Source organism: Eublepharis macularius, chromosome 1, assembly GCF_028583425.1.
Source record: "Eublepharis macularius isolate TG4126 chromosome 1, MPM_Emac_v1.0, whole genome shotgun sequence".
Taxonomy (NCBI): domain Eukaryota; kingdom Metazoa; phylum Chordata; class Lepidosauria; order Squamata; family Eublepharidae; genus Eublepharis; species Eublepharis macularius.
Window position 1 is genome coordinate 230,098,406 of NC_072790.1, and position 26,876 is coordinate 230,125,281.

General features: G+C 45.5%; 1 protein-coding gene across 1 annotated transcript in view; it reads right to left on the bottom strand.

Moving 5' to 3' along the window:
• Window positions 1–26,876, bottom strand: part of NECTIN4 (nectin cell adhesion molecule 4) — a 120,838-nt gene that overhangs the window by 30,317 nt on the left and 63,645 nt on the right. The gene's annotated exons all lie outside the window — the stretch shown is intronic.

Genomic DNA, 26,876 nt, shown 5'->3' on the forward strand with positions numbered 1-26,876 from the left:
CTATCCTACCTCACAGACTTGTTGTTATAAGGATAAAATGAAAAAAAGGGGGAAGCAATGTTGTATGCCATTTTGGGTCTCCGTTTAGGAGAAAAGTGAGGTGTAACAGTTTGGTGTAGTGGTTAAGAGCGACGGGACTCTAATCAGGAGAACTGGGTTTGATTCCCCACTCTTTCGTTTGAAGCCAGCTGGGTGACCTTGGGCTAGTCACAGCTCTCTCAGAGCTCTCTCAGCCCCACCCACTTCACAGGGTGATTGTTGTGACGGTAATAATAACACGCTTTGTAAACCGCTCTGAGTGTGGCATTAAGTTGTCCTGAAGGGCAGTATGTAAATCAAATGTTGTTGTTATTGTTGTAAATAAATAAACTGCGATTGCCTGTGATATAAAAGCCAAGAAGGTATTTACTCTTTTGGTTAAAGATATGTAAGAAAAACGTAATTGTCCTCCAATAGGTTACCAAATCGCTTTTAAAGGTGTGTAGTCAGCCACTGCTAGGATTTGTTCTTTGGGGCGGGGCAGGGGGGGCAATGCTGCTGCCCCTTTAGAATGCTGTAGCGGAGGACCTAAGCAACGAGGGTCCCAACACCAGGTTGGTCCTATAGACAGTGTAAAGCTGCATGGCTTGTTCAGATGGACTACTGGAGGTGACTAAGGGCTTTGAGGGTTTTTTATGCTGCAAAAAACACATCTGTGGTTTATTCTTACTTTGTGGTTTTAGGGTCTTTGCACCTAGCTTTGCTGCTTTTCGTAAGCAGCTCTGAACCACTGTAGACAGAGGGAAAGGCAGGATGTAAGACTTTTAACAAATAAATATAGAAATGAAATCAAAATCTACGGAAATGACAAGTTGTGTGAAATGTACAATGCCTTAGTGTTTGTGTGCAAGCATTAATATGCATGTGCCCTACAGACAAGATGCATCTATACTTCCAACATTAGATCTAGAGACCTTGGAAAGGGAGCTGAATAGGGTTTCCAGCCCTGTACCAGCAAAGGCTTGGAGATTTTGGGGGCCGTGCCTAGGGAGGGTAGGAATGAGGGTACTTCCGTGTAATGTTCTAGGAAATTCCTCTAGTCTCTGGTAAAGACCATAGAAACTACACAAAATTTCTAGAGTGCCATCAACAATGCTGCCGCCACCACCTCCAAAATTTTCTTCTGCTCCTTAACCTATCAAGACTGGGGGATTGAGGGTGGGGGCATGGAATTGTCCACTGGCAGGCAAGCCTAGAACTGAGCTACCCAGAAGGATGGTGCTAGCAAACCACACGAAAACAATTTTAATAAGGCATCCCCCCCCCAAGCAAAACTGGGATGGTGATTTACTAGAGGCTATGCTAAAAAACAAGGACTGTCTCTAGTAAATAGGGTTAGTTAGAGCCTGTGCAATCCCTGGGATACAACAGGCCGCTATCCATGTTTTTGCTTTCCTCCTGTTGTGAAGTTTTCATCAACTGCAGTTTCCAGGGCACTTTGGGAAGAAAGAAGAAGACAGTTTCTGTTTGCAGTGCATATATATGTGTCCCCAGCCACGTATACACATGTAATAAATTTTTAAACATGATTGTCCCCTTCCGGACAATGCTATCCTTTGTTCTTGCTTGAATATTTTATTCTACTTATATATGGAGGACATTATAATCCACTTTGTAGCAAACAGTCCCAGAGTGGCGTAGGCTGCAAACTTAAAAGCATAAAAGCAATGAAAATAATGATACAACCATTCAAATACAGCAAAAAGACGTTCTTTCCTTATCCGACAGAACCATCCTAGCCTGCTTGCCGAACAGCAACCAGGAGAGGGAGGCAAGCAAAACCACTGAAATAAATCCTCATCTGTTCTTTGCTTGTCTACCAAATTCATTCTGAACCTTCTTGCAAGATAGGATTGTTATAACCAAGCACAGGTAACTGGCAGGAGATGAAGGGGGAAGGGACACGTAAATACATGGCAGTCTGATGCTACAACCCCACTTCCAGCACAATTCTGAAAGAGACATCATAGCATCACTATGATGCTCTAAGATTACTCAAACATCACCATTTTTGAATGCTGTATTATTTTCCCCATCCTACCCCCACCACTCTACCATGCAGCGGAGAGCAACCCAGACTGCCAGCGGGAGGTCTCCCACCATTGTAGGAGATCTGGCAGCCGTACAAGACCGACCACTGAACCCCCCCTCATTTCCCCCCAGGGTCCCAGTGGGAAGTCTCTTGCCAAAGCATAGGCATAGCAGGAAACCTAGCAGCCATGTGTGTGCTGGATAGACTTTTAACTCCGTAAATCCATGAATACCGACTAGACACCAACCATGCTCCTGGAGGAATCTTGGAGCAGACCCCAATTGATAGACACAAGAAAAGTGAGGCAGGTTGGTAAAACGCTTAGAGGTTTCAGAGTGCATGTGATCGGCTAACATCGTCACAAACAAACCATGGGTTGTTTCTTCCTCAGCCTCTTGCTTGAGCAAAATAAGGATGCTTTTCTAAGAGTTTGACCAGTCAGCGATATTATTGTGACTACTTTGAGAAAGACGGTGAAACGGGGAAATAGGCACCAGACTACCTGTAAGCCCGTCACGTCTGATTTTTCTTCTTCAAAGAAAAAGCACAGAACAGTATGAGATTCTGCAGCAACACTGGAACTTTGGGATGGACTTTTTGAATATATTTATGAATGAACTACCTTAGCAATGTCACTTTCAAAACAGTATTCCTTGTTATGCTGCTACAGACCTCTTGTTTGTTATAGTTATTTATTTACTGTTATTGTTATTTGTTATTTACTGAATGCATATGTATGAGATTGGATGGCCCTAGCACTTTACTGTTACACATTACTCTTTTCAAGGTGGATACTTGATAGCGCTACTCTGGAGGCTGATTTGCTACAGTGTGTGTGATCTCTGATATATGTAAAGCAGTACTGTAATAAGAAGGAATCCTACACTATGTACGTTTAAAAACTTTATTTAATAATGGTTTCTACATCTCATTTTCTTTGGCTGCATAGTTAGTTTTCACGATCCACATTTTTTGTTAGCTGCCCCGTCATCCGGCAGCATCCATCCTGCCCCCCCTCACACCACCAGGGCTTTTTCATTAAAAAGAAAACCAGCAATTGAATATCATTGTATCGATATAACCTTATAACAAAATGTGTAACAGGTTTTCTGAATTCCCAGCTTTAATTAAAATAAAAGTCTCTAGCCCCTGTTGTGGAGATATGCCTTTCTCCTTGTATCTCTGTAATGGATGGTTTTAGAAACTTTTTTAAAAAACAAAAGCTAGGAATTATAACTGTAACACATACAGTTATAACATTATATCGATATAACGATATTCAATTGTTGAATTAAAAAAACTAAAAAGCTCTCCTGGTGTCAGGAAGGGGGGAAAGATCACTGTGGAGAAAATAGCTGCTGTGTGGAAGAGGCCGGGAAAATCCAAACTATTCCATGCCCACAGCAGGCATCCAGGTTTTGCTGTGATCTTTACCAAAACTTTGCAGCACAAGAAGTTTAGGAAAAATCGGGGGAAAGCAAGGCAAATTCCAGAAGGTACATGAATGTATCATGATACTGCGGGATAGCTGGGTGAAACCCGCCCCCTTCCTAAAAGCATCAAATAACCTGTGTGAAAATCTCCTAAGAAAGGAACATTGTTGGGTTTGACCAGATAGATGTGGGGCTACCAAAGTTTAGTCTTGCTATGTCAAAAGAACATCTCTCCATTCCTCTTTCCTCTCAGTGTTCAAGTTGCAACTCTGGGATGGGAAATTCCAGGAGATTTGGGGGGGGGGGGTGAGCCTGGGGAGGGAGGAGTTTGGGGAAGGGACAGAACTCAGCAGAGTATAATGGCATAGAGTCCACCCTCCAAAGATGCCATTTTCTCCAGGGAAACCAATTGCTGTAGTCTGGAGATCAGTTGAGATACTGGGGGATCTCCAAGCTCCACCTGGAGGCTGGCACCTCTACTCAGCATATACACAGATCCAGGTCTTGCCTTTCCAATAATGTGTGCTGCTTCACAATCTTCCATGGCTCACTTTTGCAGCTTGAGCTGCCGGCTGTGGAATGCTCCTGTCTCTGAAGGAAGCGGCTGGGCCAGAGAGTCCAGATAAACCTGCCGGCGCAGATACCAGGGCTTTGCCGTGGCTTGTGAGAGATCCACTCCCTCCCTCTGCTTGCAAACCACCTTGTCCTACGTCCCCTGTGCAAGGTGGGGCTGTGGGGAGGGGGTTCAGAGGGAAAGCAAGGCATGTAAAGTGATGGTCTTTTGCTAGCTACCAAAGACATTTTTTTATTTTTAAAATGTTTTTGCTAATGTTTGGATATTTTCCTTCGGTGGCCTTCTGAAATAATTGTGGCTTATTAACTGATCCCAAGAGTTAGCACTTTAGAATTTTTTTTAAAAAAAATTGCCTTGTCCACTTGCTTTTTGGGTGGATGTTTCTAAAATCATTCTTTCAATTGGTTATTGATGGCTCAGCTGCTATTTAAATTTGGCTTTTTCTGTTCTAGTCATTGTGATGATTGTTATTTTTTTAAAAAAATTAAAGTCGCATTTGATTTTACAGTGGTTTGAACTCTCACAAGAGTTCACTGGTGTCTTGTTAGAGAGGTAACCTAAATATTATTAATAGTATATATATATTTGTAATTACTGTACTTTGGGTGCCAGTTTTAGGGGGCTGAAAAGCTGGGTAAAAATAATGAATAAAGGACAAATGACAGCTTACTTGAGATGCCTGGAGAATATGTCCCGAATGGCTATTTTTTTAAATGCAGAAACTAAGGAATCTGCAAAACTAAGAAGGGAGGCCATGGTTTAGTATCCATAGGGCAAGATGGGGCAGTTGCCCCAGGGTCAGTACTCCCTGGGGAACCTACTTTAGTGGGACAGCTGTCAAAGGCTGTTCTTGCCCACTGCTGTCGTATGTAGGATTATTGTATTAGAGCAACTCTCTCCCAGTTTGGAGCAGTAACTGGGTAATGTATCTGTATTCGCACCTTGCAATGACTCTTCCTCACCACTGGGGGTGCTGTGAGTCCAGTCCTGGCTGTCTCGAAGAGAAGAGGTGAGAAGAACATGCTGTTGAGTGGCAACCAACTCATGGCAATATGGTTGCCAGCCTCCAGGTGATGGCTGCAGATCTCCTGGATTTACAACTGATCTCCAGGTCACACACATCAGTTACCCTGGAGAAAATGGCTGCTTTGGAAGGTGAAGTCTATGGCCATATATCCTGCTGAGCACCTTCCCTCCCCAAACCCCACCCTCTCCAGGCTCCACCCCCTAAATCTCCAGGAATTTCCCAACCTGGAGCTGGCCGCCCTACATGGCAACCCCATCTACAGGACATTCCAGGCAAGAGACAAGGTGGTTTGCCATGGCATTTCTCCATGTAGCTCCCTGTCTATCCAAGTACTAACTGTGGTCAAACCTGCTTAGCTAGCTTGGGCTAAGCTGAATTATTCCAGCCCAATTCACATGTGCCAATTAAAAAGCACTTTTCAACCCCCCTTTAGTCATTGGTGTACTACACATACACACGTGTGGAAAAGGCTGATTTAAATTAGCTTGGTCTTGAATCTGTTGATGCTTGTATAGGAAGAAGAGCCCAATCATTCTAGCCACAGCTTGGGTCCTTTTCCTGATCAAAATTGTCCTCCACTTAGCAGCATTTTATCCCTGCAGAGTAATGTAGACATGATCTTGGTAACTAAGTTGTCCGTTTCCTTCAAAAGATATGTGAGGGAAAGAGGCTGTTTCCACACAGCTTACCTTTTGCTGGGATGCAGCGTGTTCTCGTGCGAAATCGCTCCAGGAAGATGCTGTCATCGTGTGATTTTGCGTGAGATCACACTGTTATTGTGCGATTTCATGCGAGATCACGCTGTTATTGCATGATTTCGCACAAGAACACGCTGCATCCCGGCAAAAGGTAAGCCGTGTGGAAATGGCCAGAACCTCAGCCAAACTCAATCTGCTAGAAAATACATTCTATTTCTAGCCCATCAGAAGCATCAGATGGTCTCTACACCCATCTGGAAGCCATTCACAGTTAAGCTTCAAATAGTCTTAGATTCCACGCACACCATCTGCTTGCAACCAAGGCCTAGTCTAAACCAGAGTTCAACATCAGCCTACAAATATAGGTAAATAATGTTCAAGGCATGCTTCTGAAAGCCAAGCTACAAGTGATGCCTGACACAGGCTGGACACTTGTCAGCTTCCCTCAAGTTTTGATGGGAAATGTAGGCATCCTGGTCTTGCAGCTGTAATGGAGAGCCAAGCTGTAAAACCAGGACGCCTACATTTCCCATCAAAACTTGAGGGAAGCTGACAAGTGTCCAATCTGTGTAAGGCATCACTTGTAGCTTGGCTCTCAGAGTCGGAGTGCTTTTCCTCTAGTACAGGTGGTAGCCTACCATCCAGCACAAATCTAAGATGGGGAAGAAAGTCTCCAAGGTAAGAAGCTATAATTTCCAGGCAGGCTTCAGCATTTTTGGACGGGTTGGAGAAGTAAGAATAAATAGGCTACAGGCAAGCACGTGCCTATGCACAGACACACATTACATATGGGAAGGTTGTGGGATGGAAAATGGAGGCTTTTTCCTAAAGCTTCCTGGTGACTTCATAGCAGAGACTTGAACAAGGGATTTTTCAGACTTCAGTTCTAGCTACCATCAGATTTCAGTTCATAAGAGTATCAACAGGATAAGCCGCAGGGAATCCATGTGCCCAGAAAGTCACCACTTTAAGACTCCCGCCCACTTCTAATCCACAAAGCAGTATACGAATCTCCCTTATACTATTAATGCGACTGACAAATCTCAGCAGGGGTCTTTCCAAGCACTGCTACATAAGATCATCTTAAACTGGAGATGCTGGAGATTGACACTGGTGTTAGCATGATCTGCCCATGTTGAAGCGGACATCTACTTCAGGATAAAGTCCACCTGAGGCTTGATGAGTTAAGGACAGAGATGAGCACGAACCGGGAAAATGGTGGTTCGTTGCAGTTCGTAGTTCGTCACATTTCATGAACCAGCAATTTCATTCCAGTTTGTGGTTTGTCATATTTCACGAACCACGAACTGGAATCAAATTGCCCGGTTCACGAACTGGTTCATTTGGTTCATGAATACATCACTTCTGGGTCAGCAGAAGGTTTGCAGAAAGCGCCCCCCCCCCCAAACCCTAGGAAACTGATTGATCGGCACCAGGCTGTCTGCAGTGATGAACCAAAAAATGAACCAAACGAACCGCTCCAAAAATCGTTGCGGTTCGTCAGAAATGCCATCCAACGAACCACCAGATTATGAACAAAAAAAAAGCCCGGTTCGTGACAAACTTTGGTTCTTATTTCGGTACATGCCCACCTCTAGTTAAGGAGGAATGGATATTCTTTATAGTTAAAGAAGTCCATGCTGTGAAAGAAAAGGAGAGGGAGAGAGTTTCAGAGAGTGTATGTTGCTCCCCTTGGAGGACGGAGAGAGGACCAAGAGAGAGGTAGCCAGAACGAAGGAAGTCCCTGGAGATGGAGATCAAAGAGGTAGCAACAGAACAGACAAGAGGAAAGGATACAGATGGATCTGACCTGTCCACTTTAGTATCTCTCCTGCTCGTCTGTAGTACTTACATACTTGGTGCAAAGAGGCAGACTTTCGCTTCCAACACCTGGGACCTTCTATAGGCAAGCAAGTGAGCCACAGCCTCTCCCCAGTAACATACGCTGAGCCACGCTCAGTGTGGTCTACTCTGATCAGCAGCAGCTCTCCCAGCTCTTAAGGAGAGGGCTGATTCATTGTCAACAGACAATGCAGCTGTGCTGGAGAAAGTCCATTCTCATTTGGACATGGGCCTGATTTGGATCAGGAGTACAGAGGGCAAGCAGAAGGCGCTTCAGACATCTGCCTCGCATTGTTTTCCTGAACTGAACTGACCCCTAGGGGGAGTCACTATGTGCAGTATTGATAACTACATGGATGTTTTTTTCATTAGGGCAAACAGCAATTCCCTGGGGCTGGGGAAATGGCAGGAGGGGATGTTGAGGCCCTTCTCCTTGTATTCTGTGGTCCCAATCCGAATGAGGTCTGCTCATGTCTGGGCATTAAGTTCTGAGCACAGTCCATGTACAGCGCATCTGACTCTAAGGGCCAAACTACAAGTGACGAATGACACAGGTTGGACACTTGTCAGCTTCCCTCAAGTTTTGATGGGAAATGTAGGCAGCTTGGCGGAATGTTGGACAAGTGACAGTTGAAAAGTCCATTGGACAGCAGTTGGAGAGCCAAGCTGCAAAACCAGGATGCCTACATTTCCCATCAAAACTTGAGGGAAGCTGACAAGTGTCCAACCTGTGTCATTCGTCACTTGTAGCTTGGCCCTAAGTCCACATGGGGATACATGTGTCCTCCAAGAAGACTGTGCCAGGTGTGAATTGGCCCTTACCTCCCAACATTTGCCACTCAAGATCCTTTTACTGGACAAGCTGGTAACTAAAACCAAGAGCTCTTGCATGCAAAATAAATGCTCTACCACTGAGCTGCAGCTCTTCGCAAGAAGTCAGAATTGATATTTCCCGAGACTGTGGTCTTTCTCATACAATACCTCCTACTTTGACTAGCAGCAACTCCGCAGGTCTTTCCTAGACCTGGTGCTGCAATTTGAATTTAGGACCTTCAGCATACAAACAAAGCGTGCATTCTGCTACAGGGTTATGGCGAAGAATACTTGCAAGCTCTCAGAAGAACAGGTGGAGGCAGGGATGGGAACTGGGAGGCTCCTACAAATAGTGCTGCTGCCTCATTATTTAACAAAGGGTTCTTTTACATGCAGGGAGAGAACAACAGGCATCCCGGCCCCATAGCCTTGCGAAAAGATTCCCTCCCAGTCCCGAAGATGCTGACAGGAACATTGCATGTTAGCGGAGGGAGGGGAGAATAGCGCAAGGATCTGCCCTTCATAAATGGGTTGACGCTCTGCATCTCTTCTGCAATGCTGCCAAGGAAGCAAAATGTTTCCAATACACAGTGTTTCTTCTTTGAGAAAGTTCTTAACCTGGTGGCGTCGGCATTTGAACAAGTTGTCATTTATATTAGCTTCTGGTCTTTTGTGAGCAGAAGATCCATTTTGATATCACATTTTGGTCCAAGACTTTTAAGACTTTGGGTCCAATGATGCAGTGCATTGTCCAGGGCCTTTTTTCAGCTGGAACGCGGTGGAACGGAGTTCCGGAACCTCTTGAAAATGGTCACATGGCCGGTGGCCCCGCCCCCTGATCTCCAGACAGAGGGGAGTTTATATCTCAATTCCCCTCTGTCTGGAGATCAGGGGGTGGGGCCACCAGCCATGTGACCATTTTCTCTGAGGGCTACCCATTGAGTTCCACCACCTCTTTTCCCAGAAAAAAAGCCCTGGCATTGTCTAATGCACTGCATCATTGGACAAGCACAACCCATGAACTCTTGCATTACCACACAGCATGATCAAGTTGGATCAGAGAGATTTGCCAGAGCACCTCTTGTAACACTGACAGCACACTTCTTGAAGGGTTAACCTTCCCACGTACATGAGAGGTCAAAGTGTTGATTTAGGATTGGGGATCCAAGGTCAATCAATCAATAGTTTATTAATATGGTCAAGGACATCCAAAACTATTCCAAAACATAAAATCACAACACATAAAAACATAATTTATACATACTTTACACATAAAATTCTTTGGAAATAAATAATATTTGTTAAAAATCAATTATACTTTGTACTATTTCCTTATGAATGTTACATGCTGCGGCAAGGAATCTAGCACAGGGAGCAGTAATCAATGGACTGGCACCTAAAAGCAGTTTCCTGGTAAGTTCTGAGTCAGAACCACCTGAAAACCTACCTAGCAAAGGAAAAACAAACTTTGCTTGAATAGCCACATAGAATTGACAATAGAGCAAAACATGCTCATTTGTCTCCACCATGCCCTCTCCTCAAAAGCAGACCCTCTCACAAATAGGAAACTATCTATAATGTCCCTCCAATACTGTTGAGGGGAGTGCGTTCCTTGGCTCTCCAACTGCTGTCCAATGGATTTTTCAACTGTCACTTGTCCAACATTCCGCCAAGCTGCCTAATTTCCCATCAAAACTTGAGGGAAGCTGACAAATGTCCAACCTGTGTCATTCGTCACTTGTAGTTTGGCCCTCAGTCTGTTCACTTGCCAGGCAAGTATAATTCATCACTTGTAGCTTGGCTCTCAGTTACTGCACAGGGTTCTTGTTAACATAAAGAGGGGAGAACCCAAAACATCACTACGAGCTTCCTGGAAGAAGGGCAGATTAAAAACATAGAGAAACGGGAGCTATTTCACAGAGACTCACTAAGGACCCTGTAAGAACAGCAGCCCCAGGAAACTCAAGGAGCTCGGAAAAGGATGGTGTCTCTCTTAAGGCTCAGATAGATGCATCCAAGACCACATATTTCAACCATACACCAAATAAAGTTCAGTGTATGTAAATATAACGTGATACACATTGCAACTGAACTGGCTGCGACTGCTGGAAAGAGACCTGTCAACTCATATGCATGTTTTGCATCTGATGAAGAGATCTGTGATTCTCGAAAGCTTATGCTACAGTAAAGTTGGTTAGTCTTAAAGGTGCTACTGGACTCTTTTCTATGTCAGCTCAGTGTGCGGCAGTGGTGAAAAAGGCTGTTCCATGCTGGGGGTTATTAGGAAAGGGACTGAAAATAGAACGGTCAATATTTTAATACCCCTGTATAGATCTGTATAGGGTATGCCCTCACTTAGAATACCATGGTTGCCATATTGCTAACAAAATATTGCAGAGCAGGAAAAAGTACAGAAGAGGGCAACTAAGATGATTAAGGGGTTGGAGCACCTTCCCTATTAGGGATCCCAGTTCCCAGTGAGGGCAGGAGATCCCCCGCTTTCACCATCCGCCCCCTGCCTCCACTTACCTGGCTGGCAGGGGAGGATGACACAGGAACGGGCCTGCCGGGGTGTGCTCCCGCGCTTTGCTGTGGTCTGATTTGGGCCCCAAATGGGCTGAATTGGGCCCGTTTGGGACCAAACTGGCCTGCTGTGAAGCAGGCACGCACCCCTGCACCCGTGCAGTGACATCACCGGAAGAGCCAAGTCTCCCCACTCCCACCAGGAGGATAAGGGACCTGGGAACCCTATTCCCTATGAAGACAGTTTCAGATGGGTAGCTCTGTTAGTCTGTAATAGCAGAACAAAGTTCCGGTCCGGCAGCACCTTAAAGACCAAATTTTTTTTCAGGGTACATGCTTTTGTGAGTGAAAACCTACTTAGTTAAAATCAGTGGAATCAGATGAAATGAGCTTTGATTCACGAAAGCTTCTACCCTGGAAAATATTCTTGTGTTGTAAGGTTCTACTGGTCTTGAATTTTAGTTACTAAGAGAAAAGGCTCAAGAGTCTTGGACTTTTCAGTGTTTTTTTTTTTAAATGGCTTAGTGGGGACATAGTTTATAAAACTATGCACAGAAAACGCATAGAAAAACTGGATAAAGAAAACATTTTCTTCCTCTTTCATAATACTAGAACTCAGGGGCATCCTGTGAAATTGATGGACAATAGATTTCTTCTTTACTCAACAAATAATTAAATTCTACAATTCTCTGCCAGTGGATGTAGTGATGATGGCCATAAGCACAGATGAGTTTACCAGGTAACAGACAGATCCATAGAAGATAAATCCATCAATGGCTACTAGTCAGGATGTTTAAATAACAACAACAACAACAACATTAAATTTATATACTGCCATTCAGGATGACTTAGCACTCAGAGTGGTTTACAAAGTATGTTGTTATTATCCCCACAACAACAAACACCCTGTGAGGAGGGTGGGGCTGAGAGAGCTCCACAGAGCCGTGACTAGCCCAAGGTCACCCAGCTGGCTTCAAGCCGGGGAGTGGAGAATCAAACCCAGTTCTCCAGATTAGAGTCTCGTGCTCTTAACCACTACACCAAACTAGGGCCGTTTTCACACACCCCCATAACCCTCCGGAAAATCACACAAATCTCATGGCACAAAGCGTCTTCCTAGCACGATTTCCCATCACAATCCTGTTTAATGGCGTGATGACATCAGAAATCACACCATTAAACAGGATCATGACAGGAAATTGTGCTAGGAAGATGCTTCATGCCGTGAGTTTTGCACGATTTTCCAGAGGTTATGGGCGTGTGAAAATGGCCTGACTCTCAGATGCAGGTGAACTAATCCTCTGAATCTCAGTGCCAAGATGCAACATCGGGGAAGGTCTGGGCCTCTATGGCCTGTTTGTTGGCCCTCCAGAGCAATTGCTTTGCTGCTGTGAGAGAGAGAGAGGAATAGATGGACTGCTGGTTTGATCCAGCCAAACTCTTCCCATTAGGGATGCCAGACCCCAACCGGGGGCAGGAGATCCCGTGCCCCTGCTCCCCACACCCAGCCTCTGCTTAACGGGCCAGCGGGGGAGGAGCACACCTTTCGTGTGCGCTCCCCCATAGTGCTGGGCACTCCTGTGCACTTCAGCCGCCCAAATCGGGCCCATTTCGGGCTGGATTGGGCCAGTTTCGGGCTGCTGCAGAGCGCAGGAGCACACCTGCGCTCCGCAGCAGCTGGAAACAGGCCCGATGCGGGCACGCTCCCAGGGGCTGCATGATGATGTCACATCCCGGAAGTGACATCATCATGCTTGCGGGAGCGTGCGCATGCATGCACCCCCTCCCCAAAGTTAAGTGCCAGGCCACAAGCCTCCACCAGGAGGTTGAGGGGGCCTGGCAACTCTACTTCCCATGTTTTTATGTTCCGATTCCATCCATAAAATGTATACTGCAGGTTCAGCAGTTTGAGGACTGCACAGGAAATGGAGATGAAGTGTAACCCTTCAACCTCCTCTAGATGTGCCATTTGAAATGAATCCCCTTGCTCTCCTATTAGGATTTTAAAGAATAGACAAGTGATTTTAAAAACACACCTCCCTCCTTTTAAAATGCTAACGACACAGCAAGGAGTGGAGGTTGAAGTCTCTCTCCTTTTCCTGCACAAATTGTCAAATTGATGCATCTGTGAATTTTTCTTGAGCCCTTAACCACTCTACCACCAAGACCAGAGTCCCGCTCCACCCAAAGCCATTTTTATTGTTTTTATTGCTTTAAAGCCGCCTTGAAGATCACTCAATCAAAAGCTGAGGTATAAAATAAATAATCAGCCATGATCAAAGTTCTTCCAGACTATGTGACTGCATTGGTACAGTACCGGAAATACTGCCAACATAAACAACTGCTTGGCCTACTTCTGCACTCAGACCAACTTGGAAACAGACTTGAACTATACGATTCCCTCGCCTTCCTCCAGACTTTCCACTGTATTTATTCTCCACAGTCAAAGATATTCCACCGCAAATTTCCAGGAAGCAGAAGAAGACTGATTGATTGGAATTTACATGTAGGTCTAGTAGAATTTATTTTTCTCCCTGCCCCTCCCTGTAAGACTCATAGTCACTCAGGAATACACAGGTGCTGTGGGGAGGAGCCATGGCTCAGGGGGAGAGTGCCTGCTTTGCACACAAAGAATTCCCAGGTTCAGTCTCCAGCATCTCCACCTAAAGGACTAAGGGAGCAGCAATGTGAAAGAGCTCTGCCTGAGATACCAGAGAACAGCTGCCAGTCAGAGTTGACAATACTGATCCTGACAGCAGGAGGTCTCAGGTGAACAAATCACAACTTTATCCAGAACAAACTCACATGGAAAAGAGAGTAAAGCCTGCCAGAGTTCTTCATACGGGTTTGCCAACATCCAGACTATATGGAGAGACGTTCATAAAACACGGCCTGGAACTTCTCTGGGTCTGATATCATGGAACTATAATAATGATTTCTGAATACTGACTCCCCAATTTTAGACCAAGGAAGTGCCAGGATCACATGATAATGCTTATCTAATTGATTATATTTTCCAACGGCAGCTCAAAATAAGGATCTTCTCCTGAACCTAGCCCTTGTCAGTTTGTCACCTGTTCCTTATTTCAAGGAACTGTTCCTTATGTCTGTCAGAAATATTCATTGAGAGGAAGCAACACACCAGAACTGCAAAAAAGCAACTTTAGTTAGATACAAGCAATCAAAATCACAGGCACGGTGTAATCAGCCCCCCACTCCATGGCTAGGGTTGCCCTGGGGCCTGGAGTTCTCCCAGAATTACAACAGAACTCCAGACTACAGAAATAAATTTCCCTGGAAGAAATGGCAGCTTCAGAGGGTAGACTGTATGCAGTCACATCCTCACTAAGCTCGCCCCCTCAAACTCTACCAGACTCTGCCCCCAAATCTCCAGGAATTTCCCAAATAGGAATTGGCAAGCCTACCTGCAGTTTGGTGGTCCCTCTTTCTCCTCAGTTTCTCTTTCTCTGCTGAGCTGTCACACTACAGAGCGGCTCAGCAGAGAAATGGACAAAACCTTTAAAGGGCTAAAGAGCAGTGGAATGGACCACTGCAACAAGCTGACTCATACTATTTTGAAAGAAGACCTTAACTCCACCCACTCCCCATGTAGGTTATGGGACTGGAAGCTCCACCCTCAGTCACCTGAAGATTCCCCTTTGAACTGGATCAAAGTAGGTTTGTTGTTAATCCCAGGGCTTTTTTTCAGCTGGAACACAGCGGAACAGAGTTCCGGAACCTCTTGAAAATGGTCACATGGCTGGTGGCCCCGCCCCTGATCTCCAGACAGAGGGGAAGGCAATCTCAACTCCCCTCTGTCTGGAGATCAGGGGGCGGAGCCACCAGCCATGTGACCATCTTCTCCCAGGGCAACCCACTGAGTTCCACCACTTCTTTTCCCAGAAAAAAAGCCCTGGTTAATCCATTTTAAAGGAGAAAGCCTTGGAAATACCATTGGTTGTGCTCAGAATTAGCACAATGTTGTGTGGAAGTTCCCCTTAAAAAAAGGGCTTCCTATTCTCCAGGTAAGGAAAAATCCCTGTGTGGAAAAAGCTTCTCGTTTCATCCTAAAATGGTAATTCTTTGCCCTGGAAACTCTGAAAAGGAAGCTAAACCCTTCAAGCTTCATGTCAGACCCGGAAACCCTCAGTTAAAACCATCCTTCTAGCACCATCTTCCTTGTATAGAAGAGGATGCCAAGACACAGGGAGAGGAGACGGAACTTGGTGCCAATAATCTGGCCTTTTCTTTAAGCTGAAATGCTGCCTGCCTCACCAGGAGCCACGTAACAAACCTGATATGTGCTTATTAGGTGGTGTCAGTAAACTGTGTTTGCTTAGGATTCCACATTCAATCGGTAAAGAAAACACCATTGTGAAGGAGAAAAGCCGCCTTTGCAACACAACTACATCCGAGACAGAAGTTTGCTTCCCACTTCCCATGCCACCATTCTGAATCAGGCCTCACACTCAAGACATCAGCAACTTGCCAAGAGATACCTGAGAGGTAAACAACATTCCACCATGATGGGGGCAGCCCACAACCAGCATCCCTGGTGGATGGAGCTAAGGGAAGCTTAAATTTGGTCAAGAAACACAGAGCTTGTGCTTCCATCAAAGCCAACTTGGTAGAAATAATTACTGCTTGGTCTAACCATACATTTTCACACACTCGTTGTGATATAAGGATGCCATAGTATCTATTTATTTACTTATTTCACTTTCTCCTCAATGGGGACCCCCAATGGTTTACATCTTCTCCATTTTATCCTCACAACAATTCTGTGAGGCAGTCAGTTTGAGTGTGTGCAGTAACAACAACAACAATGGCCGTCGTCAAACAGCCCCTTATTTCATCAGTTTTGCACTAGAAATCGTTTCCTCTGTTATCGTTATCAGAACGGATTCTCCCATATTTTGACGACTGCTTGTGCTTCCAGTCAGTCACATTAACAGGGAAAAGTGCAATTTGACGGACAGTAAAAGTGCCTCCAGAAACGGGGCCAAAAAATCCTGTCCCCCCCCCCTTTTAATTTTTTTCCGCATATTTGCACTATATCGCACTTCCGTTATACCAATGTTGTGCTGGGCCAACATTGATATATATATAAAAAGGGGGGGGGGAAGACAGGCAGCGAAGCAGAGAATCCATGGCTACTTGGAACTAAATTTTTAGAGGAAATGTCAGTGTACTCAATTGGTGTAAACTGCTCCAGTTGTTCTTGCATGGCAGAATATCGCAATAGCGCTATAAGGCTTACTTTTTTTAAAAAAAAAATTACTTTGAGGTTAATTACAGGTCGCACTGGGGCTTGTGGGAGTGTGGGGAGGGAGAATCAGTGTTAGGTGGGACAGATGATCAGGGACATGAGCGCTTTGGCGTTGCAAAGCGTTCACAGTTGATCCAGGGCATTCACATGGAAGGGATGAGGACGACATAAAGAGTCACAAAGCGTGATTTGGGGAGAATGGCAAAATCGCAACAGAACCAGAATAAGGTGAGCATTCAGTGGGAGATGGCGCTAGTTTGGCACTAAATTTATGGCCATGTGACAACGGCCAACAACAGTGTGCTTATGTAGTGTCCTTCTGGACAAATTAGTGTCCACTCAGATAAGGGCCCCGTGGCACAGAGTGGTAAGCTGCAGTACTGCAGCCCAAGCTCTGCTCATGACCAGAGTTCGATCCTGGTGGAAGCCGCGTTCAGGTAGCTGGCTCAAGGTTGACTCAGCCTTCCATCCTTCCGAGATCGGTAAAATGAGTACCCAGTTTCCTGGGGGTAAAGTGTAGATGACTGGGGAAGGCAATGGCAAACCACCCCGTAACAAAAAGTCTGCCAAGAAAACGTCATGATGCGACTTCCCCCTATGGGTCAGTAATGACCCAGTGCTTGCACAGCGGACTACCTTTACCTTTTACCAGATGGCAGTGTTATTATCATCCCCACAATACAGCTGGAGAACTGGGGTTAAGAGGAGTGACTTACCCAAGGCCATCTGCAGAGCTCATGGCAGTTGTGGGAGTCAAACCATCAAAGTACTGATTCACAGGCCAAGCATTTAACCACTATGCTACAGAAGCTCTCAAATTCACCCAGCAAGCTTCCATGGCAGAATGAGGATTCAAACCTGGGTCGTCCAGATTGTCATTTCAACACTAACCACTACACCACCCTGGTAGTCCTGAGCACATGACCCATCGGTGCATTTAGTCAATGCTCAGAGAAGAAAAGTGGGTATGAGCACATTGCCTCTGCGCCATTGCCAGCTCATCAGTGTTGGAACCAACATATGGAGGAAGTGTCCGCACATATATTCCTTCCCCATGATTGGGGACACAGCTTTCCAAATGTTCTCGACCACAGGAAGGGACTCTTCCTCCACAGGTTGTGCCGACAAGATGGCAATTGCACATAGGCAGGGGGTGGTGCCAGTGCACTCTCTCCTCCACTCATTGACTGAACACCAAGAGTAGTAATTTGCTTGAGTCTAATGAGCTGACCTTTTCCCACTGGGTGGTATCTCATCTTGTAATTGCTACTGCATAGCTATGATGAGCTACACTTTACGAATGCTCCAAGACGTGCCACAGTCAGAGCTCATCACATCGGTAATGAGATGAGGCATCGCCATGCCAAAAGGTGGCAACAGCACGTGGTGGCTTTTCGCCACGTCGTCATGCCATTTGGCCTTCTCTTTTTCACCTCTTGGATCGGACAGGACAGATTGGCAGGAAAGGGAGGAACACTGGAACTGCAAACAATAAGAAGGGTGGAATCAGATGTGACCTGCTGTGATGGCGGGTGTTTGAAAACACATTTGTTGCCCTGAAACACAACTCGTAATGAGTGCTCAAGTCATCTCGATCACACATGAAATGTTACTTCTTATGTTATCTTGGTCTTCATCCCGAGTCTACTGATAAGGTCCGTAGAGTGGCCTCACTCATGTTTTAAGAAAGCTTACAAGAAACTCACAGGCCAAATAGCTCATTATATTTTCTCATTCCACAAGTAAAGCATTTTTCTGCCTCACCTCTCGATGACCAGGGATGATACCAGACTTGCTTCGACCACAATGCATTCCATGCTCATGGAATTTGTACGCATTAAAGTCAGCTTTGAACACAATGGAACTCATCTCCAAACCTTGAAATCTGACAGCTGAGCACGCATAGCCCCAGGATTCGTTCTCACTGGAGCAGTAAGCTTCAGTGGGCTGAACCTTTTCAGGTGGGGGGGCTTGCATGATGAACAGGGTTGCTAGCTCCAGACTGAGAAATTCCTGGAGATTTGGGGGGGTGTAACCTAGAGACGGTGGTATTTAGGTTGGGGAAGGACCCACCTCAGGAAGGTTATAATGCCATAGAGTCCACCCTCCAAAGCAGCTATTTTCTCCAGGGGAACTGATTTCTGTGGCCTGGAGATCAGTTGTAATTCCAGGAGATCTCCAAGCACCACCTAGAGATTGACAACCCCGATGAAATGCTCCATACAAATTTCCTGCACAAGGGAAACCATTATGTCAGGAAGGAGGCTCGATTACAAGCAGTTTCCAGACATGTTAGCTTTATAGGTGTAGAAAAATACCTTGTATCAAGAAACATTTAATCATATGAGACCCCCACCCCCGCCCCCACACACCTGTGGTATAAAGTTGAACAACCAGGCAAAGGTTGGCCATTCTAGTGAGAAGAAGACCTTGAGGCAGGAACCCAAAGCATTCTATCAGGTGTTGCACGAGGGGAAACAATTCTATGGGACACAATAACAGAAAGAATGCGCCTCTGCTGGCCCAGCAGCATACATTTTCCACACCATGTGTGGGAAACAGTGGAGGAGGAGGAGGAGCTCCCACTTGAGCCAGATATGAGGGGGAAGCAGGGTTTCCAAGCATCCAGGGCCAGGGAACTCCCGCCCTTGACTCTCCTTTCCCACCGCTACAGCCAGTGGGGGAAAATTAATATAAATAATGCCTGTTGGGTGATGGCATGATGTCCCTTCCAAGGAAAACCTGGAAATGTAGGGTTGCCAGATCCAGGCTGGGAAATTCCTGGAGATTTGGGGGGTGGAGCCTGGAAAGGGTGGGGTTTGGGAAGGGAAGGAGCCTCAGAATGGTATAATGCCATAGAGTCCACCCTCCAAAGCAGCCGTTTTCTCCAGGGGAACTGGCCTCAGTTGTAATTCCGGGAGATCTCCAGCCACCACCTGGAGGCTGGCAACCCTATGTAACCCCCACTCTAGGAATCGCTGGGAATTCTGTGGTTTCACCATAGTGTTTCTGGTGATTCCTAAAGAGGCATGACATAACTTTTGGGTGCCCCCATGTCCCTGTGCCTCTGGTCTCCTGCTGTTTGGTAGGCTGTGCCTGGCATCTCTAGGGGAAGGGCAGGAGCATCCACCCCCCAGCACTCCCTGCAGAGTGGCAGGAAGGAAGGCAGATGGGTGGGCAGGGAGGCGGGGGTGGACAGAGGGATGGGGGAAAGGAGTAGGGAGAGCAGTAGGAGAAATGGAAATGGCAGGCAAGCAGGAGGAGCACGGGGAGGAGCAGGTGAGTGAGGTTCCCCTTTCTTGTAAGTGTGGCTGTGGAGGGAGGCATCTGCCAGGCCCAAAGAGGCCTCAGAACTGAGGGTGATCAAGTGAAGGGGAGGAGGATATGATCCCCCCATCCATTCTTGCAGGACCTTGCTTTTAATTTTATGATTTGCAATATTTTTTAAATTCCAACCCCCTCCCCCCTTTTTTGGTGCTCAAATTCAGATTTCAAAAGTGGTTTTCTCAACTTCCCACCCAAATAGGTGGAAAAGTGACATAGATTCCAGATTGTTGGAGAAGCCACTGGCCATCAAAGGCCAAGAGACGGTGGCATCTTTGGCTCCTGAATTTTTGAAATATAAACTTCCTAACAAACAACATATTTATGCACCCCAACAATACTGAGCGCTCAAAACAGAAGAGAAGTTCACATGATTCAAGCTGTCCATAAAATACACATTGCAGGCACGTTCGGTCTGCTTCCCCCAGGGAAGGGCAAGAAAGGAGGAGGTTTAACCTTCAAACTCTACCGGCTTTTGTTCAGTTTTGCAGAGCAGGGAAGCCGGTTTCAAATAGCTAAGAGAAGCTGAAGGATTAAAGCCCTTCCCTGCATAGCCCCGATGTAAACTGAGGCTGTCTGACCCTGCTGTTTGCATTTTAGGGATAGACCAAGATGCATGACTTTCATCTTGTCTGTTCAAGCCCCATGTTATTTCTGCGTGAGGATCCATCTTAATGTGTATGAGCATGAAAGGAAACACTGTAGTAAATAAATAGAGGGTACAAGGTTTTTGTCACATGGATATGACCCCAGTTACTAATGAACTGTTTTGAAATGCTAGTAGTACACTCTGGTTCCACTTCCAGACTGGGTCCTTGTGGCCTAGTATTTCCACAGGTTCAAGGGAGGGGATGACTTTTGCCAGTTCTGTCCTTCTGCAAAAGAAGTCTGATCTGGAGGTCCTCCATCCCCAGAAGCAGCATTTCAGCAGCTGTTTTGGGCTGCCTTGGGAAGGGGGATTGGTGAAAACCTCTGCCCCTCCATCCTTGGGCCCCTGGAAATTCCAGAATTCCAGGCAGGATCCAAACTTAGTGGTAAACTTATGTCTGAGCTACACTATGCTACAGGAGGGGCACCTATGACTGCATGTTCCTCCATAAAAAAGCAAACAAAGAAGTGCCTACATGCGGATAATGAGCTCCTCAGGGAGAAGGCTCAGTTAGAATCTTCCTCCTTTACATGCTAGTTTTCTGCACACAGGAAGCACTTTTGAATAGCCCCCACTTGAGGTCTGAAATGGTTCAGTCCAGTCATATGCTTTATCCTGTGAGAAGAAGGCCTGAGAACAGGGGCTTACTTGTGACAGGTGCACCTGAAAATGATTTGTGACCAATGCTATTGTTGCTGCACAAGCCCTGACACGTCACTTTGTAAGAAAAAGAAGCGATTACACATCCGGTGAGTAAGTGGCCTAGCTCCATTGACCAAGGAGGGTGTGACTTGGCATCCTGACAACCACTCCAGTGTTGTCGTTGGATGAGGGTAAATTTTGTTTGCTGCTGCAGAGGTACAGCAAAATCACACACACACTGTTACTGCCCACTGACTCCTCCCCAGCATTATCTATCAACCTATCTAAACCTCTAAAAGTTAAATCTCTGAGTGGGTGAAGGGATGCATTTTGCCTCTGGTATGCAAGCCTTAATGAATGCACGCACATGAACATTAAGAAACCATGCAGCGCCTAGCCTTCCATTTCATACCCTACAGAGGCTGAGAGCTCTTCTGAACTGTGATAGGATCTCATCAGAGAATTCTGATCTTTCAACAAAAGAAGAAGTACCCAGGGCCAGTGCCTCCATTGAGGCAGGTCCGGCAACCTCCTCCAGTGCTGAGGTGCCAGAGGGGGCACCAGGGGTGAGGGCACATGCTGCAGAGCTGGTGGCAGCAGCACGCGGGTGGCTTAGCAGAAGGGATGGGAAGCCATCTGCGTGCTGCCCCAGCCACCTGCCATGCCTGGCCCGCAGCTCCTGCAGCCTCCCAGCCCTACCGCGCTGCCGCCGCTGCTAGCACACGCCCCCGGCCAGGAGTAGCAGCCATGGGCCAGGCACGGCAGGCATCCAGGGTGGCGCACGGAGCAGGAGGGCTGGGAGGACGCACACGCACCTCCCCAGCCACCCACTGTGCCTGGCTGGGGGCACCCACCAGCGGCGGCAGCGCGGGACAGACTGAGTGGGCAGCCCTCCCGCCCAGCCACCTGCTGCCCCACAGTCCGGGTGCGCACGCGCACGAGGGGGCAAGAGCAGACCTGAAGCTGCCCCCTGCCTCAGGTGCCGGAATCTCTGGAGCCAGCCCTGCAAGTACCATCTCTGCTTTTAAATCAATGGAGAATTGGCTATGGAGAATAAACTAATACAGAATGTGTCAAATAGACTAGAGTTTTCATCAATGCGTAATGGAGTGGTGGCTCAAGCAGTGACCCCTGGAATGAAAATCAGGGTGTAACAAACATAATCCTATTTCCATTTGGAGAGATCATTTCCTGTACAAAGTGTATCACTGTTGCATAATGCCAGAGCATACAGCCGGGTTGGTCCTAATTGTTACTCTTTTTTTAAAAAAAAGATATTCAAAATTACACACTTGCCAACGTAACTAGGAGGGCCCAGAACATGCTGTGCCAAGCCACACTACAGCATGAAAAAGAGGATGTGGGAAAACTCCTAAGACACTCAGTCCCAAGGTTCAGTAGCCACTTAATAGATGGCTAAGCAAAAAAAAATTTCCCAGCCCTAAATCTGTCATTATACCACTCCATAAATCTTAGTTTGGAATTAGTTTTTGACATTCACGACTTTGAACTGTTGGCCGTTGTCAAAAACATATATTAAAGGTTCATCATTTTTATGAGTGCTCCTCTAAATAATTCTTAGCACTTATCTCATGTTCTGGAATGTCCAAGATGCTTAGTGTACATTATCTTCTTGTAATTCTCACAACCACCACCTTGCAAGGTGAGTCAGTGTTTCACATATTAGACCTTATGAACGCACTTATTAGGAGTGCAGACTGCCCATTTCCCTCCCAATATGTACATTTAGAGAGTTAGGTGAAGAGGGGCAATGCCAATATTTACTATGCGCATACAGCCCTGGTATGCACAAAGTGACCACTGGATTTTTCATAGATCCAGAGGAGTTAGCCGTGTTAGTCTGTTGTAGCAAAATAGAAAAGAATCCAGTAGCACCTTTAAGACTAACCAACTTGACTGTAGCATAAGCTTTCGAGAATCACAGCTCTCTTCTTCAGATGCATGGAGGGTAAGAAGAAACTGGTCAGATATATAGGTGGAGAGGGGAGGGGGAGTAGATGCAATCAGTAGCTTCTGATAATGGGATCAGTTTGCTTCTGATAATGGATTTGCTTCTGGATTTTTCAGCATTTGCTGCTATGCCTACTGAGACTGTACATACAGATTAAATACATCCATTGTCCTTGTTAACACAACATGGTGACTGCATGTATTGGGAGAATCACGGGTAGTGCATGCTCTGATTATGCACAGCTGATGGGCTACCGGTATGAGTTACTGTAATGTCTAAAAAAGCCTTATTGGACAGCTGAAGCTGAGAAAGTGTATTTGGTCTAAGGCATAATGAGCAAGATCTGAACCCAGGACTTCCTGATCTGCAGCGTACTTTCTCAGTTGCTCTGCTGCATCAATAAACACTTGTAAGCTGGAATAACTATTTCATTTTAATAGCAGGGAGGAAGGGATGCTGAACTCCTTCCCCGTGGACCAACTGACTACTAAAAACCATACCCTCCCTGTAGGGGAAAAAAGATACATAGACCTTGTATATTCACTTGCAAAGGCAGTTCAGGAAAGATTATTTGTACCAGATCAATTGTCATGTGGAAACGGGCAAGCTTCCAGCTCACTATTATGACGATCAAATGTTGAGTCCTTCACAGGTATAGTAAAGGGGGAGAAAGGACATTCAGAATCATTCAAAGAAGCAAGGGAAGGGGTCATGGCTCAGTGGCACTGAATCTGCCTTGAATGCAGAAGGTCCCAGGTTCAATCCCTGGCGTCTCCATTGAAAAGGACCAGGTAGTAGGTGATATGAAAGACCTCTGCCCAAGACCCTGGAGACCAGCTGCCAGTTTGAGTAGATAATACTGACCTTGATGGACCAGTGAGCTGATTCAATATAAGGCAGCTTGGTGTTATTTCATTCCAGAAAAAGTCTCCTTATTCATTCTTTTCCAATTCATACACATTGTTATTTATTATTCTTAAAATATTTAAAAGGTACTTGTTAGCCCAAGGCAGTTCACAACAAAATACATCTCAATGACAAGAAATTGAAACTTTACAAAATTAAAAACTTCTGCTCTCACTTTCCATTGCCCTCATTTGCTCTTAGTATTGCTACCCAGATCAGATGGGTTGTGAGTTTATTTCCCAGCATCTACTGATGTTGTTGTGGCAGATGTGGCATTATGACAACATCTTGTCCACTCCACTATCTCTGAGTGGCAGGAAACACCTCTTTGGATATCCAATGCATATATCCAATGCATCCAACACCTCTTCAGATATCCAATGCATGTTCTGTTTTCCAGCTCAGTATTTAATAATAGAAATAAAGAACTGCTACCAGATATCCACAATTACACAATTCCTGTGGCTCCTGACTAATGCAATGGAGGTACCTGCTAGGGAATTTGGGGTAGCCCCTTTATTTCCAATTAAAACTAATTGATCTGGACTGCTCAAAACTTGTGAGAAAATCCCTATGTTTTGCATTTATGTTCCTACAATTGTTTTATAACATGGAGTCCATGAAAAAAAGCACACAGCGAGTTTGCTTCCACTATACACTGATGATTAAAAATTGTTTATATCCAGAGATATTTAGCTCCGGCTTTGGGTATCCTTTCCCAATTATGTTTTGAAATTAATGGTGCCATCCAAGAATGTTATTCTTACCGTGTTCCTTTAATTGCTGGCTATGACCTGTCAATCTACTCAGTTCAGAAGATCATGTACTTCAGTTTGATTGTTTGTAAGAACTGGCTGTTCATTTACAGAACTATATGAAATCTTATGAACTGTATACAGTCTTTTCTATGTTGATTGAAAGGTATAAAATACAGGTGCTGATGCTTTCCTGTATGCATTCAGTTACCAAATTGACTGCATCAAGGCTTATTGCTAAATAAACCCTTTAACTTCTATGATCACCATGTGTAAATGCCTTGAGTTGTTTGTATCTTGACCGCAATGTATCTGTTTTTCAGTTCTGAATGTGCTAATAAAACATAGAGCAATTCTGCTAGACTTATAATTACCTGATTGCTGCAGTGGCTAGTGCAATCAAAGTGTCAAAATTCTTTTTGTGTGGTGCTTTACTAACGTGCAAGAAGAGTGGGTGTGCACATTGGTAAAACACCACACAGTCCTACAAACAGTCACATCACGAATACAGTATTTTTATCGGCGTGCACGTGTGCATCAGAAACTGAACTCTGTGACAAACTGTGCAGGTGTTAGCACCTTTAAGACTAACCAACTTTATTGTAGCATAAGCTTTCGAGAATCACAGTTCTCTTCATCAGATGCATCTGACGAAGAGACCTATGATTGTCGAAAGCTTATGCTACAATAAAGTTGGTTAGTCTTAAAGGTGCTACTGGACTCTTTTTGATTTTGCTACTACAGACTAACACGGCTGACTCCTCTGGATCTATGTGCAGGTGGTAATTCTGAAATTAATTTTAGCAGTTAAAAAGTGGAATGGAACTCAGCACACAGCGGATGTCTGCTGGAATGGGGAAGCGCAGAACAGAAGAATCCTCTCCGCATAAGACCATAAGAGCAGCTGTTCTGGATCAGGCCAGCGGTCCATCTAATCCAGCATTCTGTTTCACACAACAGCTGACTGGATGTCCCCAGATATCTCACAAGCAGGAGCGAGAAGCCAAAGTCTCCCCTGGTGATTGTTGTGCCTCACTGGCATTCAGAAGGTTACTGAAGAGAACTGTGATCCAGAGGAGTTAGCCACGTTAGTCTGTAGTAGCAAAATCGAAAAGAGTCCAGTAGCACCTTTAAGACTAACCAACTTTACTGTAGCATAAGCTTTCGAGAATCACAGTTCTCTTCGTCAGATGCTGAAGAGAACTGTGGTTCTCAAAAGCTTATGCTACAATAAGGTTGGTTAGGGCCAAGCTACAAGTGACAAATGACACTTGAACAGCAAGTGGATCGAGTGGAGTGCAAGTGGAGGGCAAGTGAACAGGGAAAAATACACTTGCCGTTCAAGTGTCATTCGTCACTTGTAGCTTGGCTGTCACATGTATTCCTCCCTGTTCACTTGCACTCCACTTGATCACGTAGGGAGGAATTCATGCGAGTCTGTTCACTTGCCATTCAAGTGTAACTCGTCACTTCTAGCTTGGCCCTAAGTCTTAAAGGTGGTACTGGACAATTTACTATTTTGTGACGACAGACTAACATGGCTAACTCTTCTGGATCTATGTCTCTAAACAAGGAGGTTTAATGATCACAGATAATAGCCGCTGATGGACCCTAGCCTCCATGAACTTGTTTAATCTCCTGTTAAAGGCAACTAGATAGCAGCCATCACAATATCCTGGGGCAGTGAATTCCACAATTTAATGACTTGTTGAGTGAGGAAGTACTTCCTTCTCTCTTTCCAGAATATCCTGCCCATAAACTTCACCGGGTATTTGCATGTTCTACTATTACGGGAAAGGGGGAAAGTGCTCTTTTTATCCCTATTTGCCACCCTAGGCATAATTTTAGAAACCTCTCTCATGCATGCCCATCCTTTTGTATGTGAGTGCTGTCAATTTGCAACTGACTTATGCCGACCCTATCAAGGGCTTTTCATGGCAAGTGAAGAGCAGAGACGGTTTTCCATTGTCTTCTTCTGCATGCCCACCTTTAGTGGTCTTTTATCTAAATAACAGAGAAGGGACTTTCTGCAGTTGTCTTTCAACAAGAGCCATTGCCATTCTGAGTAGACATTACTGACCCAGGTGGATGCAGGAGAATGAGGTAGCAAATTCCCCACAAGCAAAAAACCAGGAAGTATTATCTTCTTGCTGTGCTATTTTTCTGCTTGCGAGTTTTTAAAATGTAGATTAATGTTGAGAGCTGAAACCCCCCACCTAAAAGTGGTACAATCCTCCTGAAAGCTCAGCCACCAATCTCCTGCATGTGTGAACAGGGCATTGCATACTCTTAAGGCCAAGCTGCTGCAGTTACATAGTGGCCAGGAACAAGCTTCCCCCTGTTCTGACTGTGTGCCTGGGACTGTGTGTACTGAAAAC